Raw genomic sequence first — 26,486 nt, forward strand, 5'->3', positions numbered from 1 at the left:
CAATTAAACATAAATAATGAATGTACAATACAAAAGTGCTTAGAATAGTCCCCTCATCAATTTTACATTCACTTATTTTAAAGGTTTACTTATCCTTTAAGAGCAGTCATACCTGAGTCATCAAGTATACTTTCATTTAACAAACGTTAATAACATTTATAGTGTCCCATAATTTCAAGATCACTAGTGAAGTTTCACTAGGGCATAAACAAACGCTAGCGCATCTTCACTATGAAATGAGCACCTTGCTGCATACCTCCCAACTGTCCCCTTTTTAGAGGGACAGTCCCTCTTTTGACAATTCAACCTGCAGTCCCTCAATTGCACTGGAAAGTCACATTTTTATCTGCACTGAACAGCCAGAAAAAAAAAAAAAGTTTCTCACTTATTTGGTTTTGGCAGAGAGCCCAGAACAGCCGCAGCTGCAGATAAGATACTTTTGTAACAATTTAGAGATAAGCAAATAAGTAAATGTAACAATATAAGATAACAGGTCCATTGGGAAAAGTTAGGGTAACTTCATTTTCCAAAGTCGCCTGAAGTTGCCTCACGAGAAAATTTCGGGCAACTTCAGAAGACGAAGCACCGCGAGTGCCATGCCGCAGGCCATTTTTCATTCTAGCAGGCGGAAGCAGTTTGGGGAGATTAGTCGCCCCAAAGAAGAGGCAATTAGTCACCGGACTACTAAATCTCCCCGATTCTCCCAGTGTGACCTTACCCTTAGACTAACGGCTTAAAGGGCAACTCAGCTTCATAAGCAAAACTGTAATAACTGGAAAAAAAACACAGAAATATGTTGAAACTTTCATAACCTGCCAAATATTGTAAAATGAACATGGTAAATAGTGGGTGTGGCCACAAAAATGGGCGTGGTCAAAAAATTGGCTCACTATGCAAGGCAACTTTTTTGTCCCTCGTTTTATTTCCAAAATGTTGGGAGGTGCGTTGCTGAAGTAACGCTAGCAAAAGTCACCGGCATTGGGCGCCCACAACATAACTCGGCACATTAGTGAATTAGTGTAGTTGTAGCACATTTGCACCTGGTGAAGTGGTATGAGGAGTGCGAAGCTGACACTGGCAAAACTTTGTCCGTTAGTTAATCTGCTCCACTGTGTTACACTGTTGTAACTTCTGCCTGTAGTAGTGTCACTGATCAGAGCCTTTTGTTCTGTGTGTTGTGAGGAGAACACTGTACCAGCCATGCTTGCAACTTCATCCTAATTGTAAGAGTCCTGAATGTCACTGCACATCCAGATTATCCACTTACTCTGATAACAGATTATGGCCCAGCTCTACGTGACAATAGTGCTACAGTTAGGGGCACCCAGAAGAGACAGTCACTGTCAGCTACACTCTCACTGCTTCCCTGCTCTGCACCAGTCACACACTGGTTAATCACTGACACCGGGATAGTTAACCAGCTACCCACTGGACAGTTATAAAATAAAAAGAATAAAAACAACACAGAACACCCAATACTTTACCAAGTAGTCAGTGGTCTTGTGTTCCTTGAGGTAAAGGTGAATGGAGACCAAGCCCCTGCAGAACTGGAACCTCTACTGTCTCATCCTGACGGAGGGTCCTCACAGAATTTATGCTGCGTTTCAGGAACATCCCCTCATTAATATGTATGAAGTCTGGGGGTTAATTATTTTATGACTTGTTTATTATACATGGCAGGGAAGGCAATCTCCTGAAAGGAACAGTAGCATGAAAAAAGAAATAAAAGCTTTTCAGGGTGGGGGCACACGGGCAGATTTGGGGAGATTTAGTCGCCTGGCGACTAATTGCCTCTTCTTCAGGGCGACAATCTCCCCGCACTGCCCTCCCCCCCCCGCCTTCCCGCCAGATTGAATGAAAAGAAGCCAGCGGGATGGCACTCGCGGCGATTTATTTTCCGAAGTCTCCCGAAGTTTCCTCGCGAGGCAACTTCGGAAAATGAAGCGCTGCAAGTGCCATAGCGCTAGTGATTTTACATTCAAGCTGGTGGGAAACAGAGAAAGATAATTCGGGAAGATTGTCGCCCCGAAGAAGAGAAGATTTGTCACTGGGGCGACTAATCTCCCCGAATCTGCCTGTGTGCCCTGACCCTAAAAGGAATGAAAATATCATTTAATGTTGCCCTGGGCTGGTGCACCTGGTGTGATGACTACACAGCAGCTTGTTTATATAAACTATAGTAGTACTTATCTGTTATCTACTGTGTATCCTGTGCTTGAATGGCTGCCCCCATGGCTACACAGCAGTTTGTTTATATAAACTATAGTAGTACTTATCTGTTATCTACTGTGTATCCTGTGCTTGAATGGCTGCCCCCATGGCTACACAGCAGTTTGTTTATATAAACTATAGTAGTACTTATCTGTTATCTACTGTGTATCCTGTGCTTGAATGGCTGCCCCATGGCTACACAGCAGCTTGTTTATATAAACTATAGTAGTACTTATCTGTTATCTACTGTGTATCCTGTGCTTGAATGGCTGCCCCCATGGCTACACAGCAGTTTGTTTATATAAACTATAGTAGTACTTATCTGTTATCTACTGTGTATCCTGTGCTTGAATGGCTGCCCCCATGGCTACACAGCAGCTTGTTTATATAAACTATAGTAGTACTTATCTGTTATCTACTGTGTATCCTGTGCTTGAATGGCTGCCCCCATGGCTACACAGCAGCTCGTACAAAGGACATTGTGTAACATGATTCTTATTGAAAAAAAACCCACAATTTTTGTTTGCTGTTGTACTAAACATTGCAAATAAAGAATGATTTGTGATTTCACTTCATCCTGCACCTTGTGGGTTTTTATCAGAGTAAGCCCTGGAGGACATTCACATTATACTCCCAATTAAATTGACATGACTTTTTTGCTTTACAGTTTTGCAGTTTAGACTTACTGGGAGTTGGACAGACCAAATCACTAACTCATGTCAGATCAGGTAACCCAGAGAAAACCCAAATTACAAAGGAAGTTTTATCCAGTACAAGTATGAGATCTGTTATCCAGAAACCTATTATCCAGAGAGCCCTGAATTATGGAAAGGCCTTCTCCCAAAGATTCCATTTTATCCAAATAATCCAGATAATCCTGATTTCCTTTTTCTGTGTAATAATAAAACAGTAGCTTGTACTTGATCCCAACTAAGATATAATTAAAGGAGAAGGAAGGGTTAAAAGTAAGTAAGCTTTATCAGGATGGTCTATATAAATACACCAGTAAAAAACCCCCAAAGTAATGCTGCTCTGAGTCCTCTGTCAAACAGCACATTTCTTTCCTTCTATTGTGTACTCATGGGCTTCTGTATCAGACTAACTGTTTTCAGCTTAAACCTCCAGGGCTAGGGCTTGAGCATGCTCAGTTTGTTCCTCTCTCCCCTTCCCTTCTCCTTCCTTGCTTCTCCCCTCCCTGCTGTAATCTGAGCCTAGGGCTGTTAGAGACTCAGGCAGGAAGTGATGTCACACCAAGCCAGGGGTGTCCAAACTACGGCCCGCGGGCCAAATGCGGCCCGCGATCCAATTTTAATTGGCCCGCAGCAAAGAGCAGAAGGAGCTGAAGTCAGCAGCACGTCACAGTGATTTTTTAAACTTTCTGTCACTCCCCCTCCCTCCCAGAAACCAGGCATGAAAAAAAGCTACACTACTAAAAAAAAACCCGTTCTATCCTCTGGCTCAACTCCCCCTTCGATAGTTTTACAACTACCGTCTCCGTTACATACCAGCTCTCCTTCTGCAGCTGCCGGCTCCCCCCTCCCTGCCAGAAACTAAAGGTGGACTCCGACTGTGATTTACTTCCCTGCTGCCGCACATTCCTTTCTATGGGATCATTGAGAGACGCGAGTGTTGAATGTGCTGCAGCTTGATCCTGCTTATCTAACGCCTGTATCACTGATCACATAGAAATGAATGTGCGGCAGCAGGGAAGTAAGTCACAGTCGGAATCCACCTTTAGTTTCTGGCAGGGAGGGGGAGCTCCAGAGGGAGTGCTTGTGTGCAGAGGAGACAGAGTTTTAAGCTTTTTTTTCATGCCTGTTTCTGAGAGGGAGGGGGAGTTACTGAAGGTGAGTGTCTAACGGAGAGAGAATAAACAATTGAAATAAAAGTTATTATAGACTACAGAGGCTGGATGTGGGGGTGGGTAAGGGCTGTCTATGGGGACAGAAGAAGATCAGTGCAGTAGGGCACTAACATACCATAATGGCTTCACATTTAATTTTGGCTGGATCCAGCAGCTTCATGAATATATACTTAATGGTTCGGATCAAACAATGTCAGGCTGATTGGTCGGCCCCCACACATTTTCATCTCACCGAATCTGGCCCTCGTTGTAAAAAGTTTGGACACCCCTGCACCAAGCTAATATGGCAGCTGCTATGCTAAACAAACAGAGACAGTATGTAGAGCTGTTTACACTGGTAGGGTAAAGCATTCTGCACAATAAATATAGTGTTATATGTGGATAATCTATTGGCATTAAACTGTCTTGGTAGCTTTCCTTCTCCTTTAATCCTTATTGGAAGTCAAACCATCCTATTGGGTATATTTATGTTTATATGATTTTCTTGTAGATTTAAGGTATGAAGATCCAAATTATGAAAAGATCTATTATCTGGAATACCCCAGGTCCCGAGCATTCTGCATAATAGGTCCCATACCTGTACAAGCAAATGCCAGTCTGGGGCTGAAGCCATGAGTTAGTTGTTCACAGCTGGAATAAAATTGAGAGCTCAATGTAATTAAAAGGGATAGTGATGCCTTTACAACTCCTGTCTGACACTAAGAATAAGGCTATTACATTCATGGGGTCAGACCTTTTCCACATTGCTAATCAAAGGCATGCTGGGAATTGTAGTTTAACCACCAATGACTGCAGCCGCCTAGGATTATGGGTACTGCATCTAATAGTTGTATAGGCCCATGGACACACTTCTGGCAAAAGAGCAGTTAGTACAGTGGGAAGAAAAAGAGCTAAAATATTCATAGTTATGAACTATGTGGTTGGACAGTAGAACCCCCATTTTAAGTTTTTCAAGGGACTGGGAAAAAGTATTAAAATCAAGGAAATGTGTTAAAACAACTTATTCTTCAAGTACAGATATGGGATCTGTTATCTGGAAACCCATTATCCAGAAAGCTCTGAATTACAGAACGGTTGTCTCCTATAGAACCATTTTATCTAAATAATCATTATTTTTTAAAAATGGTTTCCTTTTTCTGTGTAATAATAAAACAGTCGCTTGTACTTGATCCCAACTAAGATATAATTAATCCTTATTGGAGGCAAAACCAGCCTATTGGCTTTATTTCATGTTTATATGATTTTCTAGTAGAATTAAGGTAGGAAGATCCAAATTAAGCAAAGATCCATTATCCAGAAAGCCCCAGGTCCCGAGCATTCTGGATAACAGGTCCCATACCTGTACTGAAAAGATATAAGCACAGGAGTCAATTTTATTTTGAAAAACAATATTTACCATGGGAATGACAAGGGTTAATCATTGCAGCATTAAAGGAGACATATAGAATTAGTAAAAACCCGCCCATAATATGTGTGAAATGTCATATATCTGTAAATTATTTTGTGTAAGTATTAATAGTGTGTGGAACTGCTACAAATGATCTGCATAATACAAATAGTCAGTGTAACATACCCTGTGTGACAACTAGGGATGCACCGAATCCAGGATTCGGTTCGGGATTCGGCCTTTTTCAGCAGGATTCGGATTCGGCCGAATCCTTCTGCCCAGCCGAACCGAATCCGAATCCTAATTTGCATATGCAAATTAGGGGCGGGAGGGAAATTGCATGACTTTTTGTCAGAAAACAAGGAAGTAAAAAATGTTTTCCCCTTACCACCCCTAATTTGCATATGCAAATAGGGTTCGGATTCGGTTTGGTATTCCCCCGAATCTTTCACGAAGGATTCGGGGGTTCGGCCGAATCCAAAAAAGTGGATTCGGTGCATCCCTAGTGACAACCTACAGCAAATCATCTGTATAGTGAATACACAAGTGTTTATGTGTATATGAGACGTATGATGTGTGTCTGCAGGGTCGGACTGGGCTGACGGGACACCTAGAAAAAACTGTGAGTGCATTTTTAGCCAAACCAAAATTAGAAAAAGTTGCCTGTCCAAATATTTATGGACATAACTGTATCTATATAAGGCAAGAGTATATGTTCTAAAGCCCAGTACTTCCCAAATGACATATTTTATACTGTGATCAATACTAATTTGATACTATATCTACAAATTCTATAATATGTACTAACACTCACTCTGGGCTAAAAATAATCTTTGACTTGAAAAACAGCCCCTTTATTGGAGCTCCCCATAGACCTGATACTGTCCCTGTATTCAGCTAGGCTTCAGTTCCCTATCAGGTCAGACTAGCTGCTGATTGGTCCCTATTTGCAGTCTCCCCTGCACATGTAAATCAACCTGAGACTATTTATCTAGCACTTTCCTTTTCTATTTAACAGAGTATAATTCACTGGCACATTTTTGTTTTTCACAGAATATGTCTCCTTTAATGTTACACTCGGGGGCATTAATATTAAACTATGGGTGGTGAAAGCAAGGCCTCTCTGCTAGTCACATGTACAACCTAAAGTGATGTGATTGGTGCATGACTGGGGTGCAGACTAATTGGAATTGACTATTTACAGGCAGAACCATGGCAATATATACATCTGGTTACTATTTTACACCTCTTTATCTCACTAATAAGAACATTCACAGAGGATATAAATAGGTGGGACCACAAAAACAACAATGAGACAGTGGAAAAATGTATATTGGGGAATGTAATATTGTGGTTTCAATGTATCTCATATTACTTGTTGTGCAACACTAGAAAGACACAGTTATATAAATATGGGGAGAGACATAAAGCAACAAAAGAATATTGGCCAAACTCAGGGCCAGAACTAGGGGTAGGGACGTCTATTGGCACATACTCAGGGTGCCCCATGGCCTCACTTTTGCTTGTCACCCCGTCTCGTTGTCTTCACACGCACAATGTTTCATCATCAGGATCACTGAGAATTGGTGCACCAGATATATAAAAAAAACTATTGTGTCTCCTTAGCAACACCAGAATTTCCAAACCAATGTGGCTGTGACATGCCGACCCCTCAAGTCCTGCCGCCTTAGGTCCGGGCTTGGTGGCCTTTCCACAAATCCGATTCTGCGCATTTACACAATGGTTTGGGGGTGATGTGTCTGGATTGATTAGGGTGCCCCGCTGGCTTGGCTCCCCCCTGGTCAAACTGCATGTACCTGTAACCCTATAGACACCCCTTCTGTCAGTGTTACACCCCACATGTGGTACTTACCTGATGGCACGGGACATACCTGAGTCACCCCGCAGTGATATGGGGAGAAACTGGGTACCTAGTACTTATTAGTGCAGTCTCTCCATAGAGTGGGATCCAGGAATGCACCTATGGGGCCCCAGTAGGAAACAATAATAATTCACACACAGACTTTAGTAAATGAAATAACTGTTTATCTAAAAGTAAATGGGCAACTAATACATACAACACTCCTTACAGGTGCCAATAGGGGCCTCACTATCTGACTCGCTTGTGCTAATTATCTGCTTAACTAATGAATTCCCACAACACAGTCTCTATATCTTCAGGTGCTCTTTTAGGGTACTGTCCCTTTAAACAGGATATTCACCCCAAAAGTCTCTTTGTATAATTCACACAGATCCTACATGCGAGTCCAACACTTACTGCCCTGCAGTGAGACTACCAGCCCCTATGGATATTCAGATGGAAATCCCCTGCTGATGCTGATTGTTCCTACGATCCAGACTCCTCTCTCTGTCTCTCCAGACACAGTATCTGCCTTCCCTGTACCAGCCTGATACAAATTACAGCTTTTGGTGGGGCCTTCCAGCCTTCTGGGCCCCAGAGCAGTTCCTCTTTCTCTGTCCACCACATGGTTCTCTCTGCCAGGCTCTGCTGCTTCCTCTTCCTGCCGGCCCCTCCCAGGCTGCTGTGTCACTTCCTGCAGCTCTGAGATCACTGTACAGCTGGTTGCTAGGTAACAGCTTACAACACACACAGGCGCTGTGCAGGCTCCATTACAGGGAACTAGTGCAGAGGGATAAGTGCAAGGGTTTTGCATTACTTCCCTACACACCCTTCATATAAATTGCAACTTTGAAACTTACCGTATATACTCGGGTATAAGCCGAGTTTTTCAGCCCCCAAAATATGCTGAAAAACTCTACATCGGCTTATACTCGGGTCAAGCGCAAAAACGGTCACCGGCGCCTAAGAATATTCGCCGGCGCCTTAGAATAGTAGCCGGCGCCTAAGAATATTCGACGGCGCCTTCGAATATTCGCCGGCGCCTAAGAATAGTCATCCAAAAACGAGATTGAAACTTACCAGAAGCTGCTGCATTTTTCACCCTCGGCTTATACTCGAGTCAATAAGCTTTCCCAGTTTTTGGAGGTAAAATTAGGTACCTCGGCTTATACTCGGGACGGCTTATACTCGAGTATATACGGTACTGAATAATGAGAATCACCACTAATTCATAAACTTATAGTATGTAGGAGGGTAAAGGTTTTGCTAACCTTTAGGTTCTTTGGTTTAATTTTTCTTATGTTTCCTAGTTCAGTGACTGGCCAGTAAATGTCACTATAGAAAAGGGTAAATGTTTTCCTATGCCCCAGTGAATGTGTTAGCCAGCTAGGCTGGGTTCCCCAGAGGTTATAAATAGGGATGTTGCCATGTGTTCTGCCTCTTTCCCGTGCACCAATTGAAAGTGGGGTGTTGCTGCTATGCCTGAGGTGGAGGTAGGCCTCAGTATAGGAATAAGTGAGTGTCAGGTCAGAAACTTTAATAGGTCACTATATGAGTGAGAGATAGGTTTAGGAAAGTTAGTGAGCAGCTAAAGCTCCAACAAGGAGTTAGTGAAGGTTTAGCACCCTGCAGTGACAAGGCCGCCAGGTTAGGGACTCAAGTGGTTAAGCTCAGGGATAGAGAGATCCTTGGAGTGTAAAACCAGCTGTGAGATCGTCTTTAATGGGGAATGTGCACCAAAGGCAGGAAAGGCGGCTCAATTCACAAAGCTGACTAACAAAGGATCAGACAGTATCTGTGAGTAACACAATTGTGTGTAAATGACCTGCTGCCACTACTTGCTTCATGAAGTGCACACATCTTGAATATGTGATGGACTATTGAGAAGTTACCACCAGTTCAATAAATGTTCTGTTGTTTTAAAGAACCACTGGCGCCCAAAGTTTATTTGATCAAGAGTGAATACTGTGTGTGCTTATACCCAGCGTTGTAATCCCTCCCTCCTTACCATAAGCAGGGGTCCCACCTGAGGATAAAGAGTCTAATTATATTGTGCCTAATGGGAGTTGCTGGGAGTTGGACCGCTTGCCCGGGTACAGTGGATAGTAACCCAAGAGAAGGTTTAGGGAGACCCTGGCCCATCCACCTGTTACAAGTATACACTGTATCTCATACCTACTAACTGTCCTGCTTTTCACAGAACAGTCATGAATTGCTGCCCCCAGTCACAAAGAAGCAGCTAAATGTCCCCGTCTGAGCAGAGCCAAAGTCAAACAGTCGTCTGGACTTATGGGACACAAGTGGGCTACACGGGAAAGTGCGGGAGTTCATATGGAAGTTTGCTAATGGCAATCACCTCTATACATTCACATAAATGATATATCCCCATATCTATACTAACTATAGAGTTTAGTATCACAATAGCCTTTGTATTATGTCTGTCCAAGAAATCCTCCAAGTCCCTCTTATAGTCATTAACTGAATCATCACCCGGCAGTGTATTCCCAAACCTCACTGTCCTCACTGTGATGAACCCCCTACTCTGTTCCTTTAAATGAAACTTCTTTTCCTCTAGTCTGAAGGGGAGGCCTCTGGTACGGTGATTTATCAACATTGAACCTCATTTTCCAGTTTGCTGCCCAGTTTTCCAGTTTAGACAGATCACTTTGCAAAGTGGCAGCATCCTGCATGGAACCTATAGTTCTGCACAATTTAGTCTCATCTGCACAAATAGAAACAGTACTGTCTAATGGAACAATTCTCAGCACCTTTATAGAATAATATGGATACGTTTGTTGAAATTTGGGCAAAAATATGGCAAAACTATGTAACTGAGAGAAGACTTTGATGGAAAACTTGGGCACTAAACAAAAATATATGGTAAATGTAGAACGCGCTGAGCGGGGGTTCCATTCTCTCCTTTTCTTTCTTTTTATTTCCTTCTATACTAAATCACTTCCTTTCTCAGGCATATTTGAAATCATTGTATAAATAATACATGGAAGCAAACACTACATGTAAAATGTATGATTGTTTATTATCTTGAACCAGAAACACAATACAAATCTTTTGAGTGAAATAAAAATAGAAACAGTACTTTCAATGGCCACCTCCAGGTCATTAATAAACAAGTTGAAAAGCAAGGGACCTAGTACAGAGCCCTGCGGTACTCCACTAACAACACTGGTCCAATTAGAAAATGTTCCATTTACCACCACTCTTTGTAGTCTATCTTTTAGCCAGTTCTCTATCCAGGTACAAATACTATGTTCCAGGCCAACATTCCTTCATTTAACCAGTAACCCTGGTGGTCTAGTAGTCCGGCGGGAACGCCCACCACACCTTCAGCAGGGACGCCCGCCACGCTGCTCTGCCTCTTTCTAATGCCGGTTTCCTAGGGCGCATGCAGTGTGCACTTCCTCTTCTTAAAGTGCAGTGACGCTGGTGTGTGACGTCAGCGCGCAATGGCACCAAATTCAAACTGTATTTAAATGGACTTCAGTACTGTGTTCATTGCCCATTATTTGGTTTATCCTAGTAAGTTCCTCGGTGCTATTTCTGTATATTCCAGTTATCGGATTCCTGTTTGACCCCTGCCTGATTGACTATTCTGACTTCTGTAATCCGACCCGTGCCTGTTTGACTCTTCTGATTGATTCTCTGGTTTTGACCCTTGCCTGCCTGACTTCGCTAGAATTCTGCCAGCACTGACCTGGCCTGTTTAACTACGCTCACGTCTGCTCCTTAAACTGTGATCTTCTGACCAAAAGACTTTGTTTTATGTTCATGCCCCTCTGCTCGTCCAGAACCCTCGCTTGGCTCCTCTCTTATTAAGACCTGGCGGCATCCGATTAGCTGATGGCTCCTCCCGAGTTGAAAGGTGGCTGTTAAAGACGGAAGCAAGAGCCGAGGACAGGGAGCCTAGCATTGGTTCTGGATTCTGGGTGCCAATCTTGACACCTTCTGTGTGGCACTGTATCAAATGCTTTAGCAAAGTCTAAGTAAATCACATCCACTGCCATCCCAGAGCTGAGGTCCCTGCTCACCTTCTCATAAAAGTCATTAAAATTAGTCTGGCAAGATCTATTATGCATAAAACCATGCGGCACAAACTCATGGTATTATTATTATTTGCAATGGCATTAAGTATCTTATCCCTTGTTCAATCACAATGCTTACGTCCAAAAAAGCAAAAAATGCAAAAACGAGAGTTGTGATGAACTTCAAACGCAGTGAATTGCTGCAAAATTGGTTGTGCTTTATTTAACACTACATGTTTCGAGACTAGCTCTTTATCAAGTGTCACACAAGAGCTAGTCTCGAAACATGTAGTGTTAAATAAAGCACAACCAATTTTGCAGCAATTCACTGCGTTTGATTGAAGTTCATCACAACTCTCGTTTTTGTATCTTATCCCTTATTAACCCTTTGAAGAACTTTCCTAACACTCACAGTCTAGTCAGCCTATAGTATTGAGGCTGAGAACGGGATCCTTTTTTGAATAGAGACACCACATTAGCAATTCGCCAGTCTCTCGGCACTATGCCAGATCTCAATGAATCCTGAAAAATTAAGTAAAGAGGTTTGGCAATCACAGAGCTAAGCTCTTTAAGTACCCTGGGATGAATACCATCTGGCCCCAGACCTTTGTTTATTGACCATGTTCTATTCCCTTTTTAATTTCCTCTTGCATGTACCATGCATCATTAGTTGTATTACTAGGATTGGGACTATTATCTAGGAAACCTACATTAGCTGGTTCCTTATTAGTGATGGCCGAATTTATCCGCCAGGTGTGAATTTGGAGTGAATTTGCGCGATTCGCCGCCGGCAAATAAATTTGCGAAACGGCCGCGAAAATTCGCTGGCAAAAGTTCACCTGCGTCCGAAAAAAATTGTCGCCGGTGTTGAAAAAACGGATGCCGGCGTCAAAAACCGGGCGTCGGCATAAAAAAAAACGGACACCGGCGTCAAAAACACGACACCGATGCTGTTTGGCGAATTTTTCGCCGTTACGCAAAAATTTTGCGGGAAATTCGCAAATTTTTCGCTGAAACGCCCCAAATTCGCCTATCGCTATTCCTTATTCATGTAGACAAACGCAAAATAACAATTCAGAATCTCTGCTTTTTCTCTGTTCTCATCAACCATCTGACCCCCTCTGATATTAAGGGTCCCATCCCTTTACTATTTACATATTTAAAAAATATTTTTACTCCTTGCTGCAATACCCTTTTCCATATGGATTTTAGCATGTTTTTTTTTGCATGATTTATTGGCCTTCTGATAAATGTTTCAGCTGTCCCCGCTAACTTGAAAGCCTTAAAAGCACGTCTTTTCTTACCCACCTCAACACCAACACTTCTATCCAACTGTAAGCCTATTTTAACCCCTTGTGTACTATAGGATGTACAACATCAATATCTTACCATGCACAGGTCCTGAATCCCCTTTGCTAACTGAAAGGTTACTGGTTACAATGGCAATGCCTCCAGGACAGGCCCTAAAGAGGCAGTCTCCTTGAATTTTGATTTTCACTACTTCACTTGGACTTTCTCACCTGGATGGATTCACCATTGGACTTAATGGACTAAGAAGTTTATTTTCTTTTAAGGATAAATAGCTGCGTTATTAATAATAATAATATTTATTATATTATATTCACTCACTCCACGCTATCACTTTAAGTGGGGGAGGTGGTTTGTTCCTTATGAAGGTATTTAATACCCACAATGCCTTGTTATTGTTACACTTGATATAGGGCTGTGCATGAAACATGTAGTGTGCCTACACTGCTAAATAAACACATTGCAGTTTAAAAACACTGCCTGGAGCTGCTTGATTCAATTTGCTTTCCTGATATCGTATCCCAATGTGTAACACAGACACCTGAAGCTGCAGCCGTAAGGAACTGAACATTGGGGTCTGTGTTAGGGATGCACTGAATCCAGGATTCGGTTCGGGATTCGGCCTTTTTCAGCAGGATTCGGATTCGGCCGAATCCTTCTACCCGGCCGAACCGAATCCGAATTCTAATTTGCATATGCAAATTAGGAGCGGGGGGGGGGAAATTGCGTGATTTTTTGTCAGAGAACAAGGAAGTAAAAAATGCTTTCCCCTTCCCACCCCTAATTTGCATATACAAATTAGGGTTCGGATTCGGTTCGGTATTCGGCTGAATCTTTCACGAAGGATTCGGGGTTCGGCCGAATCCAAAAAAGTGGATTTTTTGCATCCCTAGTCTGTGTGGCAGGTGCATCACTACGTAGAGCCTTGTGCGCTGGGACATTAGAAGAATTATAAATTGACTGTCCCTTTAGTCTAATCAGACTTTCTTTTTCTCTGTAATTCCTCTAGCGCCGTTCTATGGAAGCAGCAGGTTTAAAGAACACACCAATACCTTTTATAACTTCCACTTTGTATGATGGGCGAATTTATTCGCCAGGCGCGAATTCGCGGCGAATTTGCGCGATTCGCGCCGAGCGAATAAATTCGCGAAACGCCCGCGAAAATTCGCGGTAAAAATTCGCTGGCGTCAAAAAAATTTTTTTCCGAAAAAAGTCGCCGGCGTCAAAAACGGGCGCCGGCGCCAAAAACGGGCGCCGGCGTCGGAAAAACGGGCGCCGGGGTCAAAAACGGGCGCCGGCGTCAAAAACGAGACGCCGGCGCTGTTTCGCTAATTTTTCGCCGTTTCGCGAATTTAGCGCGAAATTCGCGAATTTTTCGGCGAAGCGAAACGGCGCAAATTCGCCCATCACTATGTTCATATAACACTTCTGCTTGTGCAGCGGATATTCCAGGTACAACACGCGCTGAATAAAACCATAAAGGGCAGTTGAACAGTTCAGTCTTGTCAGACAACATAACATGGTGGATCTATGTGACTCTCAGGTATAGGACTGTGCATTTGCTTTATATCACCAGTAAGAAATTCACCTTTGTATTTGCACTTGGATTTGTAATTGTATCTGTATTTGGTCTGTAATTGGTGGAACTATAAGTAAGTACATATACAGGTTCAATATACAGACCTACTCACACTATTAAACAATAGGGGAACAGAAAGAAGTGTATTAAATACCTATTTGGCCTTCTCTGCTTCCATAAAACTTATCTCTGACTGGAACTCTCTGTTTCCTCCCTTTGTCTGATGAGTAATGGCCTCAGAAAGATCTGCCATGGGGAACTCCCACACAGACCCATTGTGTCGCTGACTGGGATTGGCTGAGGCTCTTGTGCAGTGACAGGCTGGCTATGATTGGCTTACCTATATATATATATATATATAATACACAAAAGCCATGAATGTCCTGTAAATTATATCCTTATAAACGGTGAGTTCTGATGTCATCAGTTATAAACGGTGAGTTCTGATGTCATTTCTGTCACATGACTCACTAAAATTTGTGTATTATAATAAATAAAGTTCCCCCAGTTGTAAAATATGAGGATATTAGAAGTTACCTCAGAGTTCCATGACCTGTATAAAAACACTCGGCCTTCGGCCTCGTACTTTTATATGGTCATGAAACTCCTCTGTGACTTATAATATCCTTATATTTTACAAAAGGGGGTACTTTATTCACTATATATATGTACTTAAAGGTACATTTTCTTTTTCTGCTTCTGCTAACACAATTCATATAAATGTTATAACATTCAGAAACATAAATTACAGCCATAACTCTGCTTTTTACTTAAACATATGAACATATGAACTGTACTGAGGTTATTGGCAAGTTTTGGTGCATACATATATATATGAACCATACATACCTCCCAACTGTCCCTTTTTCAGAGGGACAGTTTTGACAGCTCAACCCGCAGTCCCTCATTTGTACTGGAAAGTCCCTCTTTTCTCTGCACTGAACAGCCAGAAAAAGAAACAAAGTTTCTCACTTAATTGGCTTTTAGAGCCCAGAACAGCTAACAGGTGCAAATAAGATACTTTGTAACAATTTTGAGACACAAAAACACAGTTTAGAGAAGGAGAAATATTTTCAAACTTTCATAACCTGCCGAATTTTGTAAAACGAACATGGTAATTAGGGGGTGTGGCCACAGAAAGGGGTGTGGTCAAAAAAAATTGCTGCGCTACGTGCGGGAAAACATTTTTTTTCCCTCTTTTTACTTCCAAAATGTTGGGAGGTAAGTGACCTTAGTGTTGATGTTCCCTTGGAGGATGGGGGTAGCGTGAAGAAGTCACATCCTCGCTATTATGTTTCATTTGAGCTCACCAAAGACTGGGTTACTCCCATGATTTGAACATCTCAGTGTCTGGACGGATTCTTTTCCTTATTTTGATTGACCCATTACTGTGACTCTTCCATAATGGGTTGGGGTTCTGTTATTGGCCTAAAGAAGGGGACATTGAGAAGATTACCCAGTCGGGGTAATCGCTATAACATTTCCACTTATGGTTACCGGTGTGTTTTTCTACAATGTTATTATCTTAATCAATCTTTTACTGACCTTATGGAGGTAATAAGGTTTCCTAAATTTTGTTACTAAAAAAATAAGTTATTTCAGCAATGCAAATTTTGTGTCTGTTTTCATTATTAAAGGGATACGGTCATGGGAAAAAAAAATATTTTCAAAATGAATCAGGTAATAGTGCTGCTCCAGCAGAATTCTGCACTGAAATCCATTTCTCAAAAGAGCAAACTGATTTTTTTATATTCAATTTTGAAATCTGACATGAGGCTAGACATATTGTCAATTTCCCAGCTGCCCCCAGTCATGTGACTTGTGCTCTGATAAACTTCAATCACTCTTTACTGCTGTACTGCAAGTTGGACTGATATCACCCCCTCCCTTTTCTCCCCCAGCTGCCAAACAAAACAACAATGGGAAGGTAACCAGATAACAGCTCCCTAACACAAGATAACAGCTGCCTGGTAGATCTAAGAACAGCACTCAATAGTAAAATCCAGGTCCCACTGAGACACATTCAGTTACATTGAGAAGGAAAAACAGCAGCCTGCCAGAAAGCATTTCTCTCCTAAAGTGCAGGCACAAGTCACATGACTGGGGGCAGCTGGGAAACTGACAAAATGTCTAGCCCCATGTCAGATTTCAAAATTGAATATAAGAAAATCTGTTTGCTCTTTTGAGAAATGGATTTCAGTGCAGAATTCTGCTGGAGCAGCACTATTAACTGATTCATTTTGAAAAAAAATGTTTTCCCCATGAGAGTATCCCTTTAATGTGTGATTGGTTGTGTGCATGAGGACGTGCTTGATTTAAAAGGTGTCGAGTGTAAGAAGGTGATTTTGTTTATGAAAGAATGTGGGTTTGTGTGTATGAAAATGTGTATATTATATGTGTTAGGTTGAATGCTGTAAAAAAATGTTAAAATGTTTGAAAGTGTTAAATGGTTGAGACTGTAATGTGTGAGAATCACCACAGGGTGGCAGTGGTGTCATACAAGTCAATCTGAAGGTTTCATGGGGGGACCTGGGAAAGGCACATGCACTGAAGTGAGAACAGCACATGATAGAGAAATATTAACAGCACATGATAGAGAAATATTAACAGCACATGATAGATACATGTTAACAGCACATGATAGATACATGTTAACAGCACATGATAGAGAAATGTCAACAGTACATGATAGAGAAATATTAACAGCACATGATAGATACATGTTAACAGCACATGATAGAGAAATATTAACAGCACATGATAGAGAAATATTAACAGCACATGATAGAGAAATATTAACAGCACATGATAGATACATGTTAACAGCACATGATAGAGAAATATTAACAGCACATGATAGAGAAATGTCAACAGTACATGCAAAGTAAATGTTAAAGGGATGGTTAATTGGGGGAGGTATATAAAGGGAAAACACATTCACGGGTGGTCAATGGATGCATCTGAAAAGTAGATAGTGTTAAGGTTACAAGTACAAGTACTAGGTACTATAGATATTAGTCGGTACTATACAGGTAGATAGTTAATCGGACACTAGAAGGGGTAGCCAAGACCCCAACGAGGAGTTAGTGGCTTAGGAGCCAAGGCTTTGCCAGCCTGGGCCGGAGTGTTAGGGGGGACATCCTGAAGGAGGGGGCAAATAAAATCCTATGTGGAGTAGACCAGAGGGGCATAGGACGTATTCTGGACTGGTAGGATCAGAAGGTGGAAGAAAAGTCCTACCCTGAAAGGTCAGTGGTGCACTGCTGGGGTGTCAGCCCGACTGAAGCAGGAGGAGGTAAGTGACCCTGGAAAGGGCTGTTCCTGTGTCTCCTGTGACTCTGTGTGAGGGGTTCCCTATACAAAGAAGTTATTGCTCTACAAGAAAGGGACTGATTGACACCTTGGGAATGTGCTTGGACTGTACAAAACTTAACAGATCTTGTTAAAGTGTTCCAATAAATAATCTTCATTTTTGTTAACCATCGGTGTGGATTCCCATCCTTGCAAGAAGTCTGGTTTCCATAGTGACGGCGGAGTATTAACCCTTAACTCCCCTTACATGTGTAACTCCCACATGTGACCAGTAAATGGGGGGACACATTATTATCTGTAGCGCGGGGAACATGTTACAGGAATTCTGTCCCCAGCCCCGAACACCATGGGGGGCAATTTCACAAAAACACAAGACCTTAAATAGCCGCAGCCCCTAAGAGTATCTATCCCCGTCCTAATGAGATGATACTGTGGTTCTAACTGGAAGAATCCCACTGAGACAAACTGTTCAGTATAAAATGCTTCTTCTCCTTTATTATAAAGATACAGAAAGTGATATAGTCAGAATAGGCAATTGAGTGATCGCTCAGGATGTATGAGGTTTAGCTATTTAGCCAATAAGAATAGCGTATGGCACAACATGTCCTTATTGGGAGTGTTTGTTGAGTCTTCTTCAGGAAACAGCTGCAGAGTATCATGACCACAAGCCCTTATGCCGTGTACAGACTCCTGGAGACGTTCTAACTTGGTTTCATCTAGCACTTTGTGATATACAGTGTCGGACTGGCCCACAGGGATACCAGGAAAACTCCCGGTGGGCCCAGGTGTCAGTGGGCCCTAATGCTGCTAAATATTTGGCCTATTTCATGGCCATTCTCTATTTCTAAGAGGCTAAATAGATGGAATAATATATATAGATGTAAAGAAAAGAGACTAGGGGAATAGAGGTTGAGTGAGGAGAGGAAGAATAATAATACTGAGAGTGGCCCCTGGTCTAAGGTTTTTGGGTGGGCCCCTGGTGTCCCAGTCCGACACTGGTGATATATACGGTATTGTAATAGCTGAGCAAGGAAATAAGGCAGATAGGCAGTAAAATAGACATTTTTGATATATAATGACCAAAGTTCCCTCACAATCCCCCCTAAAAAAGTCTGTTTTACGGTCCCTACCTACAAAGGAGTGTGGAAGTTGCTCCAGAGGGAGTCACCATAATGGTGGGTCTGGATGTTCAGCTTAGTCTGGAGAGACCTGCACAAAGCCACCGACCAACCCTACCAACTCCACAAACCTGACTATCCCTGGGAAGGAAAAAGAGGATTGAAAGAAGAAGTAAAGGTGGAGGATAAGGGAGTGAAAGGTGTAGCTTGAGAAAAGTGGAGGTGGAAACATCAAGTCTTGGAAGCTTCTTCATATACAGGACAATACAACAAACAAGAAATGGAAATGAATACAATAAGGAGAGTGACCCCAATCTGGGCGAAGACTTTTTGCCAACCGGTCATCCATCCAAAATACTCATCCCAAGGGTTTGTGATGCCGGAATTACTCTTCAACTCAATTGACAGATCTTCTAGTTTCTTAATGGCTATGGTTACCTTACCCTTGGGACCGGTATTATAAGGGATCATCAGTTACACACACATAGATATCTCTCCAGCATGGGATGATGATGATGATGATGACCTGTACAAAAGAATCCTAGTCATTATGTTACTGTATATACTATTGCACATATATGTCTGTCTATCTATCTATCTATTATCTATCTATCTATCTATCTATCTATCTATCATCTATCTATCTATCTATCTATCTATCTATCTATCTATCTCTCTCTCTATCTATCTATCATCTATCTATTATCTATCTATCTATTATCTATCTATCTATCTATCTATCTATCTATCTATCTATCTATCTATCTCTCTCTCTATCTATCTATCTATCTATCTATCATCTATCTATCATCTATCTATTATCTATCTATCTATTATCTATCTATCTATCTATCTATCTATCTATCTATCTATCATCTATCTATTATCTATCTATCTATTATCTATCTATCTATCATCTATCTATCATCTATCTATCTATCTATTATCTATCTATCTATCTATCTATCTATTATCTATCTATCTATTATCTATCTATCTATCTATCTATCTATCTATGTATCTATCTATCTATCTATCTATTATCTATTATCTATTATCTATCTATCTATCTATCTATCTATCTATCTATCTATCTATCTATCTATCTATCTATTATCTATCTATCTATCTATCTATCTATCTATCTATCTATCTATCTATCTATATCTATATTGTAATAAAGGAGTGAAACTTTATTAATATTAAGACTTTTACTAATGAATATTAATAAAAATATGAATACAAACAGAAACGGAACTAGAGAGGGGCGGGCCCTGGCGCAGGACGCGCAGCCGGGCCCCCCGCCCCCCTCCGTACACCTGGAACTAGCCGCAAATATGCGGCGCGGCCGTGAATATGCGCTGCGCGGACTGCCGGGGGGGCCCTGAGGGGGTGCGGGCCCTGGCCTGCTCGCATCCCCCTGCTCCCCCGGTAGTTCCGCCCCTGAATACAAATATAGAGGATCAATGATTTTCGCAGACATTTGTGCAACAACAAAAAAAATTGTCACCTCATCAAAAAAGTTTTTTGAAAAAAAAAGTTTTTTGAAAAAAAAAAAAGTGGCAGTGGCCCCCTTACAAGTTAAAAAAAATTGGGGCCCCCAAAAAAAATTTTTTTGAATTTTTTTTTTTTTAAAAAAAACCATTGGTGGCAGGGGCCCCCTTATAAGTTAAAAACAAATTGGGGCCCCGCCCCAAAAAAAATTACAAAAAAAAAAAGTTTTTTGAAAAAAAAAAAAGTGGCAGGGGGCCCCTTACAACTTAAAAAAACATTGGGGCCCCAAAAAACATTTTTTTAAAAAAAAATTAAAAACAAACAAAACATTGGTGGCAAGGGGCCCCTTACAAGTTAATATTGGGGCCCCAAAAAAAATGTTTTACAAAAAGATTGGTGGCAGGGGCCTATAGAATATTAAAATAATACATTGGTGGCCGGGGGATTAAAAAAACAAAACACACAAACTGGTGTCAGTAGAATTGAACTCGTGGCTTCAGCACTTCAACTTCACCTCCTTTCATGACTTCGAAAAATGCAGCGCTGCCGGGCCCCCCTTCATGCCCGGGCCCAGTACGCTTGTCCCCTCTGTCCCCCCCTGATGTCGGCCCTGTATACACACAACTAACTGTACATCACTATATACTCTGATATTCTGTCTGTCCAAGAAATCCTCCAAGTCCCTCTTATAGTCATTAACTGAATCATCACCCGGCAGTGCATTCCCCAACCTCACTGTCCTCACTGTGATGAAAAGCTGCAGGTGGAAAGTCTGATGGGTCCGTTTAGTATTTAGTGAGGAAAAGACTAATTTGCTGATCAGATGAAGAACGTTGCACCTGTATGATATACCTGGTTATGGTAATGTCTGTATGAATGGACTTACTGTACAGTATTCAAATTGTCACCTTTAACATTCAATACGATGGTGCAGAAACTAATGTAAATGTGAGAGGGACCTTAGATTGTAAGCTGATGGGGCAAGTAATGGTGGGAATGGATATGAAGGACCTTAGATTGTAAGATCACTAAGGCAGGGTCTGATGGGAATGTAATAGGGAGTTTAGATTGTAAGCTCACAGGGGCAAAAACTGATGCAAATGTGATAGGGCCCTTAGATTGTAAGCTCACCAGGGCAGTGACTGATGGAAATGTGATAACAGCTGCAGAGTCCAGACATCAGCTCACGTGCCAATAGGTAAATATTAACAACAATAACAATATTATAGATCTATTTATATAGTGAATAAAGTACCCCCTTTTGTAAACTATAAGGATATTATAAGTTACCGAGGAGTTTCATGACCGTATAAAAGTACGAGGCCGAAGGCTGAGTTATACAGGTCATGGAACTCCGAGGTAACTTCAAATATCCTCATATTTTACAACTGGGGGGACTTTATTTATTATAATGCACAAAATTTAGTGAGTCATGTGACAGAAATGACATCAGAACTCACCGTTTATAACTGATGACATCACTACTCACCGTTTATAAGGATATAATTTACAGGATATTCATGGCTTTTGTGTATTATATCAATATAGTCATATACAGTAAATATATCAATATAGTCATATTCAGTCATTATATGGGATCACTCTATAAGGTTCTATTGGGGGTGACAAAGAAATTGCCCTCTCTGTTCCCCCAGCACCAGCCCTGTGTAACCCCAATACCACCTGGTACCACATCTCATTAAACATCCAGAGATAGAAATAAACACACAGAACAAATGCTGGGGATTCTGGGGTACAGTTCTACAGACTAATGTATATGTATTGGGGAGAGTGGGCTAATGCTGGGGAATTCTGGGGTACAGTTCTACAGACTAATGTACATGTATAGGGGAGAGTGGGCTAATGCTGGGGAATTCTGGGGTACAGTTCTACAGACTAATGTACATGTATAGGGGAGAGTGGGCTAATGCTGGGGATTCTGGGGTACAGTTCTACAGACTAATGTACATGTATAGGGGAGAGTGGGCTAATACTGGGGATTCTGGGGTACAGTTCTACAGACTAATGTACATGTATAGGGGAGAGTGGGCTAATGCTGGGGATTCTGGGGTACAGTTCTACAGACTAATGTACATGTATAGGGGAGAGTGGGCTAATGCTGGGGATTCTGGGGTACAGTTCTACAGACTAATGTACATGTATAGGGGAGAGTGGGCTAATGCTGGGGATTCTGGGGTACAGTTCTACAGACTAATGTACATGTATAGCGGAGAGTGGGCTAATGCTGGGGATTCTGGGGTACAGTTCTACAGACTAATGTACATGTATAGGGGAGAGTGGGCTAATGCTGGGGATTCTGGGGTACAGTTCTACAGACTAATGTACATGTATAGGGGAGAGTGGGCTAATGCTGGGGATTCTGGGGTACAGTTCTACAGACTAATGTACATGTATAGGGGAGAGTGGGCTAATGCTGGGGATTCTGGGGTACAGTTCTACAGACTAATGTACATGTATAGCGGAGAGTGGGCTAATGCTGGGGATTTTGGGGTACAGTTCTACAGACTAATGTACATATATAGCGGAGAGTGGGCTAATGCTGGGGAATCTGGGGTACAGTTCTACAGACTAATGTACATGTATAGGGGAGAGTGGGCTAATGCTGGGGATTCTGGGGTACAGTTCTACAGACTAATGTACATGTATAGGGGAGAGTGGGCTAATGCTGGGGATTCTGGGGTACAGTTCTACAGACTAATGTACATGTATAGGGGAGAGTGGGCTAATGCTGGGGATTCTGGGGTACAGTTCTACAGACTAATGTACATGTATAGGGGAGAGTGGGCTAATGCTGGGGAATCTGGGGTACAGTTCTACAGACTAATGTACATATATAGCGGAGAGTGGGCTAATGCTGGGGAATCTGGGGTACAGTTCTACAGACTAATGTACATGTATTGGGGAGAGTGGGCTAATGCTGGGGATTCTGGGGTACAGTTCTACAGACTAATGTACATGTATTGGGGAGAGTGGGCTAATGCTGGGGATTCTGGGGTACAGTTCTACAGACTAATGTACATGTATAGGGGAGAGTGGGCTAATGCTGGGGATTCTGGGGTACAGTTCTACAGACTAATGTACATGTATAGGGGAGAGTGGGCTAATGCTGGGGATTCTGGGGTACAGTTCTACAGACGAATGTACATGTATAGGGGAGAGTGGGCTAATGCTGGGGAATCTGGGGTACAGTTCTACAGACTAATGTACATGTATAGGGGAGAGTGGGCTAATGCTGGGGATTCTGGGGTACAGTTCTACAGACTAATGTACATGTATAGGGGAGAGTGGGCTAATGCTGGGGATTCTGGGGTACAGTTCTACAGACTAATGTACATGTATAGGGGAGAGTGGGCTAATGCTGGGGATTCTGGGGTACAGTTCTACAGACTAATGTACATGTATAGCGGAGAGTGGGCTAATGCTGGGGAATCTGGGGTACAGTTCTACAGACTAATGTACATGTATAGCGGAGAGTGGGCTAATGCTGGGGATTCTGGGGTACAGTTCTACAGACTAATGTATATTTATCAAGTGGAATCATTTGCTTCTGTCGGTAACATGAGTGTGTTTGTTCTGTCGTTAGATTGAGCCAATGGAGGAAAGAAAAAACAACGACAAGAGACCTGATTGGTTTATACAGATCCCCCATATTGAGAAATGATCATTAATGTTGCACAGATTGTTTCAGGGTTCCGGTGCTCTACCCAATGCAACAGGCAACACCTGAGGAACATCAGAAATGTAATGAGAAGCCCTGGGATGTTGGACCATATAAATAGACTCACTAACTGGAGCCTCAGCACCGCCTTGTTGGGCTTTGTGACCCGTGTAGCAGAAGCAGCGCCCCGACATTTCTGAATAAACAGAACAAAACCCAGTTGAAAATCCACTCCAATCAGAGTTCAATACTAATTAGATGAACTGGACAGAAAGATAAAGGTGGAACAGCAGAGCATTTGGGGGGGCTAGTGCATCAGGGCTGGGGGGGAGCATCACACAAATACCTGAATAGAAAACCCAGAGTTGGTTCTGTTGGGTCACTGCACTATTGTGGCTTTTCACTGACCTCATGATGGAGCCTGTTTGTGCTTATTTGGGGGGGGGGTGCCATTTGTATCATATTTGTCAGATTCATTGTCAAACTGTCACTTTCTACTTTAAACTGTCATTAAATCTGTGTCCAGAAACTCTACTGGCAGGGCCTACTAATCCTTTGGGTTTTACCTGTGTGTGTGTCTTGTCCTGTGTTCTGTATCATAGGAGGGATTCTTTGCTATTCCCTGAGCGCAAGAGTGTGACCCTAAACCCAACCATAAAGGTCCCACTGCACCCCCTAATTCTCTAAAGAACTTGAGGAAAACTTGATTTTCTATTTCTTTTCCCCGGCACTGTTGTTACTCTATATAATTTTGTAGACAGAAGTAATGGGGGACTTGTTACCTGCAAATTCCATTTCTGTCTTCTAAGGCAGAACACGTTTCCCACCAAGAGTTGAGATCAGAGCTTTGTGTCATTTTTTGGTATTTTTATTTTACCATGACCTCGTGTAATATAAAACTTCAGAAAGCAAAACCTTTAGTAATAAGTGAGGTCATTTATTTAGCCCAAAACAACATGGCAGTTTTGTCTGGATAAGCTGTCGGAGTAAAACCACAGCATGGCACCGACGTGAAACCCGGGGACTTACCGTATATACTCGAGTATAAGCCGAGGTACCTAATTTTACCTCCAAAAACAGGGAAAGCTTATTGACTCGAGTATAAGCCTAGGGTGAGAAATGCAGCAGCTTCTGGTAAGTTTCAATCAAAAAATTGAGGGTTTCTGCTCCCATTGGAGGTGCCGGCGTCTCGTTTTCGGATGCCGGTGACCATTCTTGGATGCTGGCAAATATTCTTGGAGACTATTCTTAGGCCCCCGGCGCCTATTCTTAGGCGCCGGCAACCGTTTTTGCGCTTGACCCGAGTATAAGCCGAGGTAGAGTTTTTCACCATATTTTGGGGGCTGAAAAACTCGGCTTATACTCGAGTATATACGGTACCAAAGACTTGGTCCAAGCTTTATATAGTTTTCAGAAGGCATTTACAGTAATTGTGAAAAAGGGGTACACTGATATATACCATACATGGTCTGGCAGGGAAACTTACTGACATATACATTTCTGCCGGAGTTCCCTCACAGGGTAACACACAAATCGCCCAGCATTATTTGCAAGCCTTGATTCCCTCTGGTGTTCCGTCAAGTCACCACAAAAGTACTTCAATCATGGGTATGGAAATCAGAGGCAAACAGCAGAATACCTGCTAATCAGTGCTTTATTGTGCGTCCACACAACATGTTTCGGGCAGCAAAAAGGCCCTTTTTCAAGTGTGTACAAGTCACAGTGAAAAGTTGCTTTAAAGAGCCACACAGGAAGTTCCACCTCTTAATTAATCAATCAATATATCACATTTAACCCTTAAAACAATTTTTTACAATTGGCTCTTAACAATGTTACCAATGCTTATCTAGATATATAACATATAAAAAATGTTATAAAATCCATAGAAAAAGTTAAACGTTAAAAGATCATATAATTGTGAAGAATACATATAAATATAATAGCCTCCAAGTCCATCCATCGTGTCGCAATGGTGTTAAAAAATTGTGCATTGTGTTCCAGGCAATTCCCAGTGATGTGATAAAATCAACCTGTATATACAATAAAAACAGTAAAAATAAACACCTGAAGGAATTGCTCACAAAAGAGCCTACCTATAGAGTACCTTGTTATAACTACCCTTTTCATATTACATTGTTTCAAGTTGCTGAAATTTACCAATAAGTCTTACCCTTTAGATATTTCCTAAAGTTGCTGCTCGCTACTATGTATTCTAAGTCAGGGCAGTAATCAGTATCTGTGAAAGAAAGAGGTACATGTATCAATCATTTAGTTACAAAAAGGGAGATAAGCTCCAATAGTCATTCAAGCCCAAAGGGGCCATTGTATTCATTTTTTTAATCCAGTATGCCTCTCGTTGTCCCAGTATTTTTTTCCTATCCCCTCCTCTTTTTGGCTGGACTATATTTTCAAGTACCAGCCATCTGAGTTGGCTTAAATTGTGGCCTTGGTTATGGAAATGTCTGGAGACGGGTGTGTCAGTAGCTGTATCCATTTTAAAGTTTCTGATGTTATTCCTATACTCTTTAATTTCTGCCGGAGTTATTGCAACTGCCGTTTTCTGATTCCAGCCGGCACCAACCTTGTGATCTATGTCTGCTAAATCGAGACACTTATGTCGAAATCAGTTCTGT

The 26,486-nt window shown here is 41.9% G+C and overlaps 1 protein-coding gene across 1 annotated transcript in view; it reads left to right on the forward strand.

Moving 5' to 3' along the window:
- The window catches only part of LOC121395196 (zinc finger protein OZF-like), a 461,594-nt gene that overhangs the window by 404,420 nt on the left and 30,688 nt on the right, over nt 1-26,486 (forward strand).

Source organism: Xenopus laevis, chromosome 6S (assembly GCF_017654675.1).
Source record: "Xenopus laevis strain J_2021 chromosome 6S, Xenopus_laevis_v10.1, whole genome shotgun sequence".
Classification (NCBI taxonomy): Eukaryota; Metazoa; Chordata; class Amphibia; order Anura; family Pipidae; genus Xenopus; species Xenopus laevis.